This window comes from Haemaphysalis longicornis, unplaced genomic scaffold, assembly GCF_048455015.1.
Source record: "Haemaphysalis longicornis isolate Haplotype H1 unplaced genomic scaffold, Haemaphysalis longicornis Haplotype H1 scaffold_3, whole genome shotgun sequence".
NCBI classification, from domain to species: domain Eukaryota; kingdom Metazoa; phylum Arthropoda; class Arachnida; order Ixodida; family Ixodidae; genus Haemaphysalis; species Haemaphysalis longicornis.
In genome coordinates, this window is record NW_027526335.1 from 160,253,940 (window position 1) to 160,272,989 (window position 19,050).

Below are 19,050 nucleotides of genomic sequence, written 5' to 3' on the forward strand. Positions count from 1 at the left end.
ACCCAACGGAACCCTCTTCACCGTCGCATCACACCAGGGTTCCCGCGAGGGGAGGTGGGCGTAATTTTTGTCGCGCACGCCACGAAATAGCCGTTGGCTGGTAGAGCTAGAAAGCTTTGCTTTAAAAACGGGGGCAGTAATCGGGCTTTGGAAAACTAAGGGCTGGTAGTGGCGGAAGTGACCTTCGGAGCGGCCCCTTTTCAGGGGACGATCCTGTTTGGGGTGAGTTTTACGATTTACCATGTGGCGTTTAAAAGAAGCAAGGGACGAGACTACATTCTTCTCTACCCTTACCCAATAGTGAGAGAGGTCCCGGAGCTCCCTGCATGGTCAACAGACAGGCAGCCCTACAGCCGGAGCTTGGCCACGACTCCGCCGACCACCGTTCGTGGTTTCTTAACCTCCACCTCTGAACACATCGTCATGGTAGGTTACAACCTATGTTTGGGGCTCGTAGTCTGCGGTGCTGCCAATAGCGTCACCAAGATTACTCAAAGTTCCCTGCGCAGGGGAGGGATTTTTGCGAAAACGTCTGCTTAGTGGACTCGTTTCTCTCGGTAAAATAACCAGTAAAACACGGAAGTTCCACTTCAGCTCTCAAAAATCCCATGCTGTAACACTTGGCACAAAGCCTACGGTTGCACACAAAAATATACACTGCCCAGACGTTTCAACGGCGCACGGCAATCCATCTCTTAACGGAAGTGTCTATCTCTTCAGAGCACGCGTATGCAGGTATCCCAACGTTAAGGTTGGTGTGGAATCCACAGTGATTGAAACCAGTGGAAATCACGCAATGTGATAGAAATGAATACTACTACTTATAATTTTATCTCTACTTATATCTGGTGGAGCCAGCCCTGCAGACAGCACCCATATCCCCGAGGTCTATACGCAACCTTAGAAGTGTCTGACAAAGTAATGTAGCCGTTATGGGGCATAATTATAACACGGTTGCTTATACTTCGTGACACCCCCTATATCCGCCACAACAACAACACCTAAGCATTGAAAGTGCCCAAGCAATTACGACAAAACCAATGGATGGCTCCTTTGCCCACTGAGCGGCTCATTCCAGTAACGAAAAAAGTTCCCAGCGGTGGCGGCACCCGTCCAGCTGCCCGGTTCCTATATCAGTGGCGTCTGTGTGCATGCCTGTTTCAACGTTTTGGTCAATATAAGCCGGCAGAGTCGGGCTTTGCCAGTGTGGTTGCACATTGCGAAAGGTTTCCTCCTTGGGCGAATTGGGCGTGTTGGGCGGAGGGCTTCCTATTGGGCGGGCAGACTTGGGGGGTGTTGTTTTTTGTCAAGCGCGTAATAGGCTGTGCAACTCCTGCGACGTTTTCGACGGAGCACCGCTAGCACTCGCACAGTCCGAATAAAATTCACACGACGTATTGCCCTTACGGCTGGGGAAGTTAGCTATGGCTGAGGTTTTCGCACAGTCAGGAAGGAGTGTATAAGTATTGACGGCATGGCCAAAACTTGTTTCTCGTACCCCAAGCGGCACTTTTCAGGCTTACGGTTCATCCGGATGTTTGAGTAACCTCAAGTACGGACTCCAATTTTTCGAGGTGCTCGCCGAAGCTCCGGCCGAATCTACATCGTCGTGTAGGTACACCAGACAAGTGTCACTTTAGACTGATGACCACAGTGTTCATGACGTTTTGTAATGTTAATGTTCCTGTGCATATTCCAAACGGCCTCACTTTGAACTTCCAAAGTCCTTAAGCAACTGTAAACGCTATCTTCTCACGGTCTCTTTTGTGTACTTAATCTGCAAGTACCCGGTTTTCAGGTCTAGGGAAGAAAAGTTGTTCGAGCATCGCAGGTGGTCGAGTGCGTTGTCGATTCGTGGCGAGGATACACCTCCTTTTCAGTAATGTTCCAGAGGCGTCAGTAGTCAACACAGAACCTTAAGGTGCCGTCTTTTTTCTTCTCGAGCGCAACAGGCGCAGCCCAGAGACTTTTCAGGGATGCATGATGTCGTCACTCAGCATATCGTCGAATTGCGTCCGGAAAATTTCGCGCTCGTTTGAATCGACGAGGTAAGGCGAAGGTCACAAAGGTCGTTCGCCTTCCTTGGTGAAGGCGACGGTCACAAAGTTCGTTCGCCTTCCTTGGTGATTATTCTGGTTGAATATTCCGGTGATTATTCCTTCTTCGGTGATTATTCCGCTTCTGCCGTACCTGCGAAATGAATGAAAAACAGCCGCTGTAGCAGCATAACCAATTCCTGAACTTTTGCGGTTTTTCTTGCGGTAGCGCCGGATTGATGTGGAAGAAAAAGTAAAGGTCCGAAGCTTTGTCGGGCTTGCGCTCAAAGTGCGCCACCGTGATCACGTCACTTGAATCATGCAGTTCTAGGAATGCAGTTTCAGCGCCCTTGTTGAATGGCTGATACACGTCAGTCCAATTTGTGACCAAAACCTGAATTTTTCTTTGCTGTGAGCCCACGATTCCTTTTGCGGCGGGAACAGCATGCTCACTGAATAAGCTCAAGTTGCTTTTCACAACTTCGTCAATATGAGAATCAGCGTCTTGGTAGTACACGGTGATCACCAGACTTGAACATGGACGCACGGTGACGTTTCCCAGGAATCATTAGAGAAGTATGCTGCATGGGTCTTGGCTTTGCCGGTATGGTGTGATGGGCGGGAACTGGTGTGATGGCCGGCAGATCAATAATAGCCCTGTTGTCCATGCGGAACTCCACTCCGAGAGTTACGTCACGGGAGCAGTTGGGAAGTGTTAGGAAAGCAGCACGCTACGTGATGCCTTTTATGGTGATACGCGACGTACACGTTCCACTTTGTGTTATGCGATGACATCCTGCTGTGCGGATGTGCGGGCCACCCAAGCGGTTGCAATATTCTTGAGCTTCATCGCGAGTGATTCCCTCAGTACATAAGTCAGCTCCCGGTTCAATCACAGCAACGAAGTGAAGGCCGTCGATGCATAGCCGTACATCGGACGTGGTCGTCTTCGAGGTTCGCATACGTTAGGGCGTAGTAAAGTGGCTCGCTGGAGACCCAACTGCAAAACTGGATGCTCTACTACGAAAAGCCGCAAATATATCTTTAGGACTACCGATAACCACCTGTAATAAGACCATCGAGGACGTGGGCACGGGGCAGCCACAAATGAAGAAATTGTCACAGTTCATAAATACAACCAACCTAGGAGACCGAGGCACAGCCAGGCAGGGATTCAACAACTGCCATCGATAGACTATGATTCCCAAGCAACAGTGGACGAATACTGCAAGATAGAGCCTATAGACAGACAGCAGTTAAATAAACTGCCCATTTCCTGTAGCATGGACCAGACTACGCACGCAGAACGACGAGGCATAATGTCTAAATACTTTAACAAGAAACCGGAAAGACAACCCTAGCAAATGTATATATACAGGGACGCGGCGGGAACAGGTACGTCGTCGGCTGTTGCGTACTAGATCGCGCTCAACAGAACTTATTGTGACCGCGGAGCTCCGAAGCGTAGAAAGTCATTTATTTCACTTTCCCATTATACCCACCATCAAACACATCGAGGAACGCTTCGTGTACTACGGGAATGAACATCTTCATCGTTGGTTGCTGGACCGGTGTTCGGAGACGGCTTTGTCGTACCATAAGCACCTTACCTCACCGAGTACCCAAGGCCTTTACAAGTGATAGAGGTTGCGCTCGATCCCGTCCTCAACGCCTTCCAAGCAGACCCCTGGAGATCCGTTCAGGTAGGCGATTGCCCGTAGCAGCGATGAGCGGCAGGCCGGAAGCAGCCCCGCTGGCCATTCCCCTGCTGCGCCTCTGGCATTTCCTATCACCAGCTGCCAGCGCGACCCTCCTCATTTCGCCGGGCTCTACAATGAAGACGTTGATGACTGGCTGGATCAGTTTACTCGAGTCAGTGCGTTTAATCGGTTGCATTACGCGGTGAAGCTCCAGTACGTTAGGTTTTCCTTAGACAAGGTTTCACAAACATGGTTTCTTAACAATAACCATGGGATCGCCGACTGGGCCTTGTATGTTCAGGAGCTGCCCCAGATATTCGGTTGGCCAACCGCTCGGTCGGACATGGCGAAAACGAAGCTGGCCACTCGCCTTCAGTGCCCTGAGCAGACGTATGCGTCTTCCAAAGAGGACGCTCTCGCTCTTTGTCGCCGTGTGGATGCAAGCATGTGGGAGGCCGACAAGGTTCGCCATGTCCTGTAGGGAATAGCACCTTTTGCCTTCAACGCTCTGGTAGTTCAAAATCTTTCCACCATCAGAGATATCCGGGCAACCTGTGAGCACCTGGATGAACTGCAGGCTGGCCGTCTGCAACAGAATGCTCCTGCTATGCAACCACAGGGGGACGCGAACCTACGTGCCCTCATACGGTATATCATCCGTGAAGAGCTCCAGTTCAATGACCCACCGTCTCCTCCACGTGATCCCTTTCGCCCGGAAGCGCTCAAGTTGCGCGACCTCGTGAAGGAAGAGCCGGCATCCATGAAGCGTGTGCTGCCGACGCCACCCCCCCATTGGTACAAGTCCCACCTCGTCTTACTCGGGGATGGCATCGCGACCGCCCCTGCCACAAGATGCCCCGCTCGCACCCGCACATCTAACAGCGATCTCAGCAGGGAACGTTCCAGGGGGGTACTACACGAATATGGGAACCCCTCGCCGGGCTTTTCCGAGCGACGGACCGTCTGCTATTACTGCGGGATGCGGGGCCACATATCCCGCTTCTGCCTACGCCGTATCCAAGATGAACGATGCGGGTACGCACCGTTTGAACGAGATTTCGGTTATCTTTACGGTTCACAACGTCGTGTCTATGATTCAACCCCGCGATGCTCATTTCCACCCTCCCCCTCCCTTGACCCACCTCAGACCAATCGTCCCTCCTGCCACCGATCACCCACACCATATCGACGGTCCGTGTCTCCTCTTAACCCGGCATCCAACGTTCCCCACATCCGCTCAGAAAACTAGAGCCTCCAGTTTTCGGAGGTGAAACTGCAACGCCCGGAAAATGCTCAAGTCCTCCTCAACGACCATCGCAGTTTTCATCTTTTCTAGTGCAAGGAATGTTTCTTAATGCTCTTTTGGATACTCGTGCAAGCGTTTTGATTATTCATGCACATTTGTGCTCGCGTCTCCGTAAGGTTAAAACAACTTGCACTGGTCCTTCACTGTGCAATGCTAACGGGGTTGTACTGCAACCCTCAGCGCAGTGTACAGCTCGAGTATTTATAGATGGAAGCTGTCATCACGTTCCCTCTGCAGTGCTTACTCCGTGTGCACACCAATTGATTCTGTGGTGGGACGTTCTGTCTTCGGCCTCCGCTGTCATTTCCTGCAATTTACCGGCTGTCAAACTCACGGCTATCCACTGTTCCAGCATTGATGATGAGGAGCAGCCTCGGTTTGTGAAAAAGCCGATCAAGTTTTGCTCCCTGGGCAACAGACCCTAATGACAATGTGCTGAGATAGGATTCAAGATGGCGACATCTTAGTCGTTCCTGCAGGGTAATTCCTTCCTAAAGGAGTCGTCAATCCCACCTGCCTCGTGTGGTTTTTGAGTGGGTCAGCGGTACTTGCTTCAAGGCACGTCAGTTCAGGCGCGATCTTGCTGCCCAAAGGTGCTGCTATTGCTACTGCTGCTGCTGACAGCCAGGTCATGTCTGTTATGCCCATTTCCTCATAGTCATCGCGCCAGCGCCCTTCGGATCCTGCATCGTTATAGGCCGCTCTTGTCTAAACCATTAGCTCTGACCTCAGATGGAAAGATGCAGCGTCCCTCCTTGCTTTGCTTGAAAAACACGTAACTTGTTTTGACTTCTCTTCGCCGAAGCTAGGGCAGGCTTCCACAACAGCACACCGCATTGACAGGGAGAGAGAAAGGGGGAACTTTATTGGATTGCTTGCCGAACGAGAGGATTGTCTGCAGAACGACTGGCTCGGCTGACGGGCAGTGAGGGGTGGATCCCTCGGCCTTGCCGCCTCCCCGAGTCTCTGCCGTGCGAGAGCTGCCTCGAGCTGCTGGACGACCTGGAGTTGGGTCGTGTATTGGGACGAAATCATGGCACTCGTGAAACAGTCCGGCAGCCGTGTCGGGGCGGCCGCATCGTCTGGGTTGCGTTCACAATCCCACAATAGGTGGGCCAGGGTCACGTTTGCTCTCGCGCACACACTGCACTGCACGCTGTCGTAGGCACCCGGACACACGTATTGCGCCAACACGGGTGTGATCGCAGAGTTCGTCTGTAGCTGTCTCTAGAGCATCGTCGGCTGAGCCGGTACCATTGGGGGACCTCGGTATAGGTCGTGAGGGGTTCGTGGTTGATGGCCGGCTGCATAGCCGAACGAGAGGCGAGAGAGGACGCCGCGCGATTGGTGGGTTCGCACACGGCGACATCTGCCGTCTCGTTGCGATTGGCGTGGCCGTTGCTGGAGCCGAGCGAGTCCATGTGCGCCGGGAACCATCGAAGGGACGTGGCGGGCACTGATGTGGTCGTGGTGGTTCTTCGCACTTTCACTGCACTTTCACACACACTGTTTCGCGCGTAACTGAGTATCGCGGAGCGCGAATCACTTAGCACTGTGGTGCACTGAGGGTCCATCAGTGCCAGGGCAATGGCCGCCTCCCCGGCATGATGCGAGACCGGGACGCGGATACTGCAGGTGCTGTAGATGTCGCCGGTGGTAGCCCTCACTGCCACCGCTGCGTACGTGCCGCGTCGGTCACGGTACTCGGTGACGTCAACGTAAAGTGCACCGGTGTCGCGGGCGTAGAGCTCCATGAGGGCCTTGGCTCAGGCGACTCGTCGGCCGTGGTTGTACTCGGGATGCATGTTCTTTGGTATGGGGTAAACCGCAGTCTGCGCGTGACGGCGTCTGGCAGCGGGCGTGTACTAGAGGTTGAGACTGCTCGGGATGCGTAGCCTAGCCGTTCGAGTATGGAGCGACCGGTGCGCGTGGTTGAGAGCCGCTCGAGCTGGGCCGTGCGGTGGACCTCGTCGATCTCGTCGAGGCTATTGTGGATGCCCAGCTGGAGGAGCCGCGCCGTGCTTGTGCTGTCGAGGAGCCCGAGGGCCGCCTTGTACGTCTACCGTATCGCGGCGTTGATTTTGGCTCGTTCTGGCGTTTTCCAGTGGTGATATGCTGCCACGTATGCAATGTGGCTGATTGCGAAGGACTGTATCAGTCGGAGGAGGCTGGCCTCCTTCATGCCGTGGTGCTGTGTGGTCCCTCGCCTGATGAGGCGGGTGGCTGTCGTGAGCTTGGTGGTGAGGCGGTTGACTGTGGTGTCGTTGCAGCAATTGCTCTAAAGTATCATGCCGAGGACTCGGAGGGACTGCACTCGCGGGATGACGGTGCCATCTCTCATGCGCACGGTGATTGCTGCGCTGGTTATGCGGTGGCGAGGTGTGCCCGGTGGGGGTATCACTAGAAGCTCTGACTTTTAGGGGGAGCCGACGAGGCCGGAGCCTTTGAGGTGTTGTTCGATAGTGTGTGCTGTAGGATCGTTTCGATGTGGCCGTCACAGCCGCCGGGAACCCACAGTGTGATGTCGTCTGCGTATATGGTATGGCGAACCTGGGATATCTCCGCTATCCGGTTGGCCACGTTGATCATTGCTAGATTGAAAAGCAGCGTGGTGATTTCCGAGCCCTGGGGGGTTCCGATGCTGCCTAGCGATTTCTGCGGTAGTTCGAGGTCACCCACGTGTATCGTGGCGGTGCGTTCAGAGAGGAAGTCGTGGATGTATGCGAATGATCGCCCTCTCATGTTGAGTCGCGATACTTGCGCCAGGATGGCAGAGTGCCGTAACTTGTCAAATGCGCTCTGCAGATCGAGACCGAGCCCCGCCCTGTTGTCGAGGGTGGGGGTCGTCACGTCGCGTATTCCGTGTTGTAAGAGGATCAGGGTGTCTTGAGTATTAAGGCGCTCTCGGAAGCCTAGTATGGTGTTAGGATATAGCTCCACAGTTTCGAGGTTGCGTTGCCATCGGTTCAACAGGAGGTGTTCAAGAACCTTGCCGACGCATGACGTGAGAGATATCGGTCGGAGGTTGCCTATGCTAGGCGGTTTGCCCGGTTAGGGGATGAGCACCGTCTTAGCTGTTTTCGATTGCTTGGGCAGCCGGCCCGCTCGCCAGCATACGTTGAAGTGTCGAGTGAGGGCGGTGATGGCGCCGTCGTTGAGATTTCGTAGGGCCTTGTTGGTGATGCGGTTGGCCTGCTGCGGATTTACAGTTAAGGGTCTGCAGCACTGCTCGGACCTCCCATTCTTCGATGTCGTGATCTACCAGGAGATTGTCTGCTCCCTTGAAGTCGTCGTGCTGTTCTTTGGGGGTACTGGAAGGTAGCTGGCGTTGATCCTCCGGCCCGTTTCATGTTCGCCTAGCGTTCGTATCGCCGCGTGCAGTGTTTGCGCCAGATTGTGGCGTTGGAAACCCTTTGTCATGGTTTGACCGAGTAGGTGGGGAAGTAAGTTCCAAATTCTACCCTTATGCATTTGGCCGTCTCCCTCGTTGCATACGGCGTGCCACTGCTGTGCGCAGAGTTCTCGGCTGTAGCACTCTATGGCTCGGTTGAGTTCTGCCACCTTTTTGCGCAGGTGGCGATTGGTGCGCCGCGTCTTCCAGCGCTGTTGTATAGATTGTGCGAGGCGATTGTCAACCTGCGTGACGGTCTCGTCCGTGTCAATTTCGGTGGTTGTATTGGTGACCGTACAAACGATGTTGTCGGTTCATTCGTCTATATCCGTGATCGCCGATTCCGATTGTGCCGGGGTCCGTCGGAATAGGTCCCAGTTGGTGAGTCTATGCCGGCTTTAGGTTTCGATGGCGGTAGGTTTGGATATGGGTAGGAGTACCTCAATAATGTCGTGATAACTGCCCAGCTTTTGACCCGTGTTACGCCAACGCACCCCGCGCTGTTCTTTGGACGTGCAGACGAAGGTTAGGTCCGGGGTGGTGTACGAAGGTTAGGTCCGGGGTGGTGTCCCGCGTAACGGACGTGCCTATGCGGGTGGGGGTCGTTGGATCGGTGAGCAAATGGAAACCTGCATCGGTAGCGTCGTCAATGAGGCCTCGCCCCTTTACCGTAGTTTTGAGGTAGCCCCAGTCTTTATGGGGGGCATTGAAATCACCGCAGAGTCCTCGGGTGCTAGGCGGAGGGCCTTGTGCACTAGGCCACGAAACTTTTGCTGCCGGTGTGCCGGGTTGCTGTAGATGTTGACGAGAAGAATGCTCTCTTTGCTTTTCCTTCCGTTGATCACTTCGGTGGGGCAGTGCTCTATGGTGCTGCGGCCAACGATGTCGTGTGTTGTGAACGTAATACGTTTCCGAACAAAGGTAGATACTCCTCGGCCGGCTCCTTTGCTGCAGTCTCGTGCACTCGGAGGGCGGGCATGTGCTCGATAGCCGAGGAGAGTGGGAGTGTTTTCTCTGTGTGTCTCTTGTATCAGTATGATTTCCGGAGCTCGGACGGCGCACTGTACGTGTTGTTGGAGGACAACTTTCTTTTTATGGTAGCCATTAGCGTTCCAGTGCCACACTAATAGGTCGGAGGTTACTGTGGGGGTCCGGGCCATGTTGCTTGCAGGGGAGGCATGTTTTGAGGAGCGTTCTTTGGGACGAAGGGATGGTGAAGGAAGGCTTGTATCTGTGACAGGGTCTCTTGGATTGTTCGTACGTTATGCTCGAGATCGGCGAGGCGTCTGTTGCTGTGCTCCTCGATCTTGTCCAGGCGGTCTGTGATGCGACGAAGGCGGAGGCTTTCGATTGCTCGGCGTTTCGGTTGAGGTTCAGGTGTAGTTTACGGGGACCGGGGGTTTTCAGGGCTATTGTCATCGTCCTCTGAGTCGACATTCTCTGTAGATAGCGGGATGGTGGGCGTCGGCGGTTTTGGTGGTGGATGCTGCCGTTCGCCCAGAAGCTGCTTGAGTTTCCCATTGATGGCGGCGAGCTTCTGTCGTAGCTGAGCATTTTCAGCGCGGAGCGCTGACATTTCTGCGTTGACGGCTGGCGGTAGCGTCGGTGCTGGCTGGGGAGAGGGCTTTGGTGCAGCCTTGGACGCGGGCATGGACGCAGGTGTTCTGATGACGTCTGCCCATGCCACGCGCTCCCGCCTGCTGCTGCTAGCGCTGCGGGGTCTTCTGGCGGAGCGCTGCTGGCTGCCGCTTCTGCCACGCTGTCGCGAGCGGCTGCGTCCCCGTTCGCCACGTGGCTGGCGCAATGGCGGGTAGCTCGCTGGGTCCATACGTGGCAGTTTGCGTTCCTGCTTCTGTGATGTGACTGCGTTCTTGTGTTCCCACTGAAGTCGCTTGACTACGTACGGCATCTCGTAGCGATTCGAGCACCCCGGGTAGGCAATCAGGTGGGGTCCGCCACAAAGCTTGCAATGAGGTGTACACTCAGTTTCGTGGTCTGCCCCGGGATTTGCTTTACCACACGCAAAGCACACCCGGACGTTTGGTTGCGGGCACACATCGGCTCGGTGGCCCACTTTGCCGCATTGTCGGCATATTTCGTAGCGTTGCCTGTAGAGGCGGCATTTGGTGAGGACCGAACCGTATTTCACAGTATTTGGGACTTTTTGACCCGCAAAGCAGACGATAACAGTGGTTGAATTCCCAATTCGGTGGGCCGATTGCGAGCGGGTTACAGGGGCTCACAATGTTAGCAGTAAGGTCTGCGGGCGTATCCTCCACAGAGATATTTCTGATGACGCCCTTACTGTGCCGTCCGGGGCTGCTCGGTATGCGTGCACTTCGTGCGCTTGGCCGCCGATACTCAGCATGCGAAGCTGGGAGTACCTTCCGGCGCGTTGCTCGCTCGGGGTGCTCACAACAATATTGTTCTGTGCCACGTTCGTGCAAACAGTGTCCTCCATTGCCTCAGCATTTCGTATTCGTGTGGCCACCATGATGGCCGACATTAATACGGGAGCCTCTATACGGCCGGTGTGGAGGCCGCCACGTGGTTGCATAAAAATCTTGATCTGATCCCGCGGTAGCGTTGAATGCATGCGGGCTGCCTTTGTTAGCGTCGTGGCAACACGCTTAGCGAAGCTGGCGCGGGTCGTGGTTCTAGTCGTATCAGTAGTGGACTCACCAGGGACTGGCCGGGTCGCCCGCTTTTGCACGTGTTTCTCTGGTGTAGTCCACGCGGCGGTGTCGGTCGGCGAGAGCTCGTCGCCGTGCACTGCGATGATCGTTCGGCCGGTGTCGCGGTCGAGTTGCAGCTGTGGTGCCGTAGTCGCATCGTTGCTGGGTATCGCACTTGTATTCATTGCAGTTGTCATCGCTTCCGAACGCGCCGTGAGTAGACCGGGCGTTAGGCCTAGCGGCCGGGGCCGGCACGGCCGGTGTCGTACTCGAGCTAGGCATAGGTTAGGCTTAGCTCGGCAGCCACGTCGAGCGCAGAAGAAATCGTTCGTAAAATCGAAAATACACGTACCACTTGGTCGAGAGTGGTATCACTCGAGTCCGTGGGTGGTACCGTATGCGCTGGTAACAAGAAAACTGTGGTATCGTTGATTAACGCTGCGCTAATTGGTATAATAGCGGGAGCCGACGTAAGGTGCGTCCGCACTCGCCGGCGACCGCAGCGCCCTCCCCCATTGACAGGGAAGGCTCTCGTATCATCCGCCGCCGTCGGTATCGTGTATCTTCGTCTGAACGAAAGATAATCGGGGACCATGTTTTGGACATGCTTGAACGCAACATCACTCGCCCCTGTGTTAGCCCGCGGTCGTCGCCCGTCGTTTTGGTTCGGTAAAAAGACGGATCAGTGCGTTTCAGCGTTGATTTTTGTGCACTAAACAAAATTACCCGAAATGATGTATACCCCATGCCCTGAATAGATGACGCTTTGGACTGTTTACAAGGTGCGAATTTTTGTAGAGCATGGACCTCCGATCCGGCTAGTGGCAAATCCGGATGTATGAATCTGGCAAAGAAAACACCGCGTTTTCCACCCCGCACGGCCTTTATGAACTTAATGTTATGCCTTTTGGATTATGTAATGCCCCAGCTACGTTTGAGCGTCTCATGGATACAGTGCTGCGTGGAATTGACATTGAGGATATGTTTATGTTATTTCAATAATTTTGTGATCTTTACATCGACGTTTCCTGAACATCTTGAGGACGTGAACGAAGTACTTACATGTTTAGAAAAAGCTGGACTGCAGCTCAAAACAAAGAAATGCCGTTTTCCAGGAAACCCATCAAAGCCGTTGGACATGTTGTTAGCAAAGAAGGCATCCAACAATACCCAGATAAAATAACAGCTGTGCTAAATTTTCCTCGACCGTTGCAACAAAAAGCCCTCCGCAGTTTCCTGGGCCTTACCGCTTACTTTCACCGTTTTATTCCCGGTTTTGTCACCTTTGCCTCACCTCTCTACAGGCTTCTGCATTCCGACGTTCCCTTCACCTGGTCCGACGACTTTGAAAAAGCTCTTCAAGCTCTTCAAGGTGCATTTCCTTGTCGCCAAGTGTTGGGCCAATTTGATGAAACAAGACCCGAACTTCTCCATACCGACGCCAGCGGTACCAGCATGGGCTCCGTTCTCCTCCATCGTGATGACCAACCAAGAGAGCGGCCTGTTGCTTATAACAGTCGCTCCCTCACGCCCGCGGAAAAAAACTACAGCATCGCAGAACACGAACGCCTCGCTGTCGTTTGGGCTGTCCAGAAATTTCGGCCATATTTATACAATCGCCATTTGACCATTATAACCGATCACCACGCACTCCGCTGGTTATCGACTTTAAGACCCTTACTGCACGCCTTGGGCGTTGGATTCTGTGATTGCAAAAATACTACTTCTCTGTCACGTACACGTCGGGCAAGAAAAACCTCGATGCAGACGCTCTATCGCGTTGCCCGCTGTCGCCTTCACATACCGCTTGCGTAACGCCACCGGGAAAAGCGCTGCCGCTCCCGCCTGTCAGCTCCATTGCGGTCGGTGAATGCTTTGAGCTTGAAAAGCTCCAACACGAAGACCACTATTGTGAAAGCATAGTCGACCGACTGAGTGGTATAACACAGCCTCCAAACAGACGCTTGCGCCGCCAGAAAACAAACTTTCGGGTTGTCGATGTCGTGTTGTAACCTCAAATTTACATTCCTACTGGAGAAGATTGCGGTCCCGTCGCACCCCGGCCACTGCAGCACAGAATTTTAGAGGCCTTTATTGACGATGCGACCGCTGGCCAACTCGGATATCAGAAAAGGTATGACCGCATCTGAGCCCATTTCTTTCGGCCTGGCTTGTCCACAAGCGTATCCAAGTACGTCGCGTCCTGTACCTCCTGCCCGCGTCGCAAGCGCCCTACATCCCCTCTGGCTGGACAGCTACAAATATCTTGTGCCCCGCTCAGCCTTTTGAGGTTGTTGGGATTGATTCGTACGGGCTGCTACCTCGAACGCCTACCGGTTACCGCTGGATCGTGACAGCTGTGGACCATCTGACACGCTATTCTGAAATGGCTCCCCTGCGTTCTGGATGTGCCGAAGCTTATTTTTGCATCGCATCGTCATGCGGCATGGCTCCCCTCGTGTTCTACTAAGTGACCGGGGGAAAACGTTTCTCTCGAACGTCGTTGCAGAAGTCCTGCATGCCTCATGAGCTGTTCCCAAACTGACCTCCAGATATCACCCTCAGACTAATGGGCTTACTGAATTATTTCAGCGCACGCTTTCTAACATGTTTTCAATGTACATTTGCACCTGATCGCAGCAATTGGGACCACATCCTCCCCTACGGCTACCCAACGCACCACCGGTTATTCCCCGTTCTTCCTCGTATACGGCCGCCAACCCTCCTAGCCACTAGACACCTGTTTCTTTACCGCTCCTGCATCACGTTCTCATCCAAGCACTGAACAGTCCATCTCTTAGTGAGATATTGCCGCCAGCTTGCCCGTGACCATACTACTGAGTGTCAGCAGGGCAGGACAAATTGCTACAACGCATCTCACCGGACTGTTGATTTCGGACTTTGCGATGAAGTTGTGTTATGGGCTCCTTTCAGGGTTCATGGACTTTGCGAAAAGTTCCTCGACCATTTCCTTGGACCATACAGCATTCTGGAAAATACCTCACCGGACAACTTCCGCATAACCCCCGTAACTCCACCTGCCGACCACCGATGCCGAGGCACCGAGATTGTGCACGTGTCTCGGCTAAAACCGTTCCATCGTCCTCCTTCCGTTTGATTGCAGCCGAGAGGCCGCCTCGTCGAGTGGGGAGGAATAAGTGTGAGCGTGAAGCTTCCAAGCGTCGAAAATCATTTATTTCACTTCCCCATTATCCCCACCATCAAACACAGCTAAGAACGCTTAGCCTACTACGGGACTGATCATCATCATCGTTGGTTGCTAGACCGGTGTTCGGAGACGGCTTTGCCGTACCATAAATGCCGAACTTCACTGAGTACCCGAGGCCCTTAGATAATACAGAAGGCAACAAACAGTTCAGCTCAGCAAACAAGGGGAATTCTACGCTGTTCGCAAAGCTGTCATCGACCTCTCCCAACTAGCTCACCCCCTCAATATCTATACGGACAACAAGATGGCATGTCGACTCTTAGACTCGAGTTATAAATCCCGCTGGGCTGGACACCTATTCAAACATATAAAGAAGCAGTCATGCTGTTCTAAAATCCTGGCCACGCCAGGGTGCTGGGAAACGAAAAGGGAGGTCAGCTTGCCCCAGCCACATACATCCGATATCCCCGCAACCGCTGCCTAAGTCCGACATCTCGGCAACAAATTCACCAGAAACTTCACCTCAAAAATATTAAACTGCAAGAGAGATAGAGAGAGAATCCACTTCATTTGTGACTCGGGTTTTCTGGGGGGGGGGAGTGGTGGTGGCCCAGAGCGCCTCCGGGACGTCGAGGTCGAACCGGGGACCATTTTTTGTAAATCGCGGTCCTAACACCTCCGAACCGGTTTCCAGAGGGTGGGGGAGGGTAGAGGGAGGAAGGGGTGTGCGGACATTTTCAGAGCGAATGGTAGGCGTGTCCGCGGCGTCACACAACGGACAGTTGGAAAAGGAAAAGAGGTGAGAGTACGTATAGAATGCGGTGAGGAAAGGAGTGCGTCTGAAGAAGGCGCCACATGTGGTCAGCCTCGGCTGTGAGGGAGGGGTGGGGAGCAGGAAGTTGTCTGTGAAGGAGGTGGTAATGTTGGGTGATGTCCCTGTATGTGAGCAGTACCGTATGGGAAATCTCGAGAACGCAGTGTTTAGGTGTAAAAGAAGCACCTGCCCGGGGTGTCAAACCTCTAGATTGGTGGTGGGGAGACTCATTAGCACTTATGCCAGGATTGGCCGGGCTCCACAGCAGCGTCACGGGTTCGAAAGGAGGTCGATTGCGAAAAATTTGGAGGGCCAGTGATGAAATAGCGCCTTGAGGTAATATCGAATGGCGGGTTGCGACTCTGATAATATAACGAGAGTGGTAGGTGCTTGGATGAGAGCGAGGCCGATTGCCGCCTCCTCCAGGGTGACTGAGGTCGAGGTGAGCACTGGGGCTGAAGATTGCGTGTCGGCGCCAGGTGCTCCTATGACCGCAATTGCAAAAGCGGGCTTGCTGCGACACTTAGCCGCGTCCACATATAGGAACGCCATATAGACTATCCCCCACTCTCCAACCGCTCTTCTCTTCCCCCTTCCCTGGACTAGGTTATTGCATCGGCCAGAAGGACCAGGAGTAGTAGTAGACGAAAAGACATAAAACAAAAACGACGACAAAGAGGAAGACGCAATGCATGCGGCGCCAAGTTGATCGACACCGTCAACGGAGCGGCGTGCTTGCGACCACTGCACGAGCTCGCACCGGTCACCGGCGAATGAGAAGTGGCCAGCGACAGCGGCCGGCGCCAGAGAAGTGGCCCGAAAAGAACACCGAGAGAAAACCGAGACTGTGAAGTGTGGAGCGTGACCTGGACGCGCAGCGGTCGGGAGACGGGACCCACGCCGTGCCCCAATAGATCCTTCACAAGCGAAACCTCCAAGACATCTTGGAGCTCGTCTCACCGGGCATCAGTGAAAGACAGAACACCGCGGCGCTTCAAGAGAGCTGCGTTCGTCACGACGGGGATGGGTGCTCGGAGCGCGCTTCACTGCCATGGCTTCGACACACTTCGTGAACATTTCAACGCTGCTACGAACCTCTGCCGGTAATAACCACTTACTGCGTCCTTCACCTTAATTCCAGGATGGTGACTTTTTCCGGTTTGAACCTGTGTTGGTTTCCTGTACCGCTTTTGCGATAGATTCTTTATTGCTCCCCATTTGTTACTAGTTCCGCAGTGCCCTTTCCTTCATTGTTTGTATATTGTTTGGGTTTCGAGTGTTTTAAAAATTACACCGTCTCCCCGAAGGGAACTATGTGGTGATGCAAAGCAGAATTGTTGGCGTCCATTCAGCTCATCGGACTGTGCAGCGTGTCTCAACCGAAGCAGCAACTTAGGTAGCGGCGCGCGGACAAGGTTTATTATATAGAGCAGATGTAGTGGAGAGGAGGAGATGAGAGCGGAGACGCGCATTCGCCCTCGTCGCGTAGCTGACGTGTTGCGGTTATGTTGAGAGATCTGGTGCTTAGTAGCGCCAAAGGGAATTACACGTCCGGGTCCACACCGGTGGAAAAGGCACGCAAGTGCTGTTGTGTTACGGTGAGTAGGCGGTGGTGCTCGAGGCGCCAAAACGCGTCCATCATGTTCTTGTCGATGTTGTCGTCTCTGTGATAGAATCGGTAGTCTCCGTTAGCGTTGGTGAGGTAAAGGGTGTTGACGTTGATGCGCCGGCTGAGAGCAACGTACACGTCCTCGTCTTCGCAGCTTTGTCTTCTTCTCCTTCTTCTTCTTCTTCAGTGGTTCCCCTACGGGAAGATGACGACGGTGGTTGAAAGCGAAGCTATCTCGTGATGGATTCTTTGGTTGGCCAATTCCAGGGGCATCCTGCCAAATTCATCATGAGAAGCGCTGCGGACGGGGCGAGAGCAACGTACACGCCCTCCTCTTCGCAGCTTTGTCTTCTCCTTTTAAGTGCGAATGCACTTCTTAAGCGAGCCTGAAGCGTCCGCCGCCGTCCGCATAGCCACAGCTGCGGGTGCGCGCGCTCCTCGTCTTCCTTGGCAACGGGGGGGATGGGCGCGCGCTGCCTGGCCGCTGACATGGCACATACCCACGTGGGGGATTGGCAAGGAATCTCCTCGTCTTCCTTGGCAACGGGGGGAGATGGGCGCGCGCTGCCTGGCCGCTGACATGGCACATACCCACGTGGGGGATTGGCCAGGAATCGGGCGTGAGAAGGGCTAATGCACCCGCTTAAAAGAGTACTGACACGAAATTTCAAAGCTGAGATCCGCTCTAGCAATCAAGTACAACGACAACACAAATAGGTGTCTGTAAATAAATGCATCTTTCTTTCTTTGTAGTTGTGTGTGTGTGTGATCTCTCTTTCGCGAACATTACCGAACCGCGCAAATTCAACTCGTGCATTCGCACTTTCACATTCTTCCCCTCGGGGAAATGCGGGGAATTTTTTTTGTTTTCAGCGGTTCCCCTACGGGAAGATGGCGACAGTGGTTGAACGCGAAGCTATCTCGTGATGAATTCTTTGGTTGGCCAGTCCCTAGGGGCACCGTGATGCAATCATCATCAGATGCGCTGCGGACGGGGCACGGACGCCGGACTTCCCCCGAGCTAGAGACGCTAACATCCTCCTCTAAATTTTTTAGTTCTTCGTTTCTATTGACGTTCAGATTCGCGTGCCTTCGTTGAATCAATATCTTCTTGACGTAGTTTGAAGGAGTTAAGGACATAAGGCTCGTTGGTAGCACTTGTTGAAAAGTTGAAAAGCGTGGATGGCTACAGGCCGATATCTCTGTGTAACGTTGATTACAAGATATTCGCGAAGATGCTGGCACGCAGGCTACAGATTGTAATCCCAAGTCTGATAGGTTCGCACCAGCTTTGTGGTAGTCGGGGGCGTAGCATTCAGACGAGCATCCGTATTGCTCGTTCAGTACTGCAGTGCGTATCCGATGGGTCTGGGCAGGTTGCACTCCTTCAAATTGATCTTGCTAAAGCATTTGACAAGGTTAGCCACCCTTTCTTTTTTGCTGTTCTGTAGTCAGCTTGGCTTGGGGAAGCCTTGTATACAGGCATAACTCTCTGTTATAAGAGCTGTACCACCCGGTTGATATATAAATTGCGAACTCTCTAGACCTATTTCTATTAGTTCTTTCGTGCAGCAAGGTTGCCCATGGTCACCCCTTTTATTCGGTTTGTACCTTGAGCCCCTGTGCATTGAGCCCAAAGCAGTGCCATTCATGGTTTCTCACTGGAAAACTATGTAGTCAAAGTTTTAGCCAATGCAGATGACCTTGCCTTTTTTGTGCGGACAAGAAAAGTGTTTTGGAGGCATTGATGATGACAGAGCGGTTTTGCGATGTGAGTGGTGCTAAGGTGAACTTTGAAAAATCAAGAGGTTTACGGAAGGGCTGGTGAGGTACGCAGCCACATCAATATGAAGGCATAACATGGCACTCTGAAACAATACAGTACCTTGGGGTTCCTCTACATCAGATTGGGAACAGTGGACATCATTGGTCTTCTGCACTTACTGTAGTGAAGCGTAATACGCAGGCCTGGATGCGACGGGAGCTGTCTATATATGCGCGTGCAGAACTGTGTAATGTATTTCTTGCTTCCAAACTTGTTTATGTTCTGCAGGTCCTTAGTTGTGAACGAAATAGGGTTCAAGCATTTCATAGAGTGTTGGCTACCTTCGTATGGCGGTCCAACTGGGAGCCCATGCGTCGCGATGACCTCTTTGTCCTGTTAAGGTCTGGTGGTGTTGGATTAGTGCATTTCTTTGTACACCAGCTCGTTTCGCGGTTCTTCTTTTTCAAAACGGCTGATCATCCATATTTAAACGTTTTTGTTCAGCACAGATTTAGTGCTCATTTGCCTTTTTTATTTGCTCCAACAAACCCCGCGAATCCTAAGCCGCTTTGGGGCTTTCTGAAA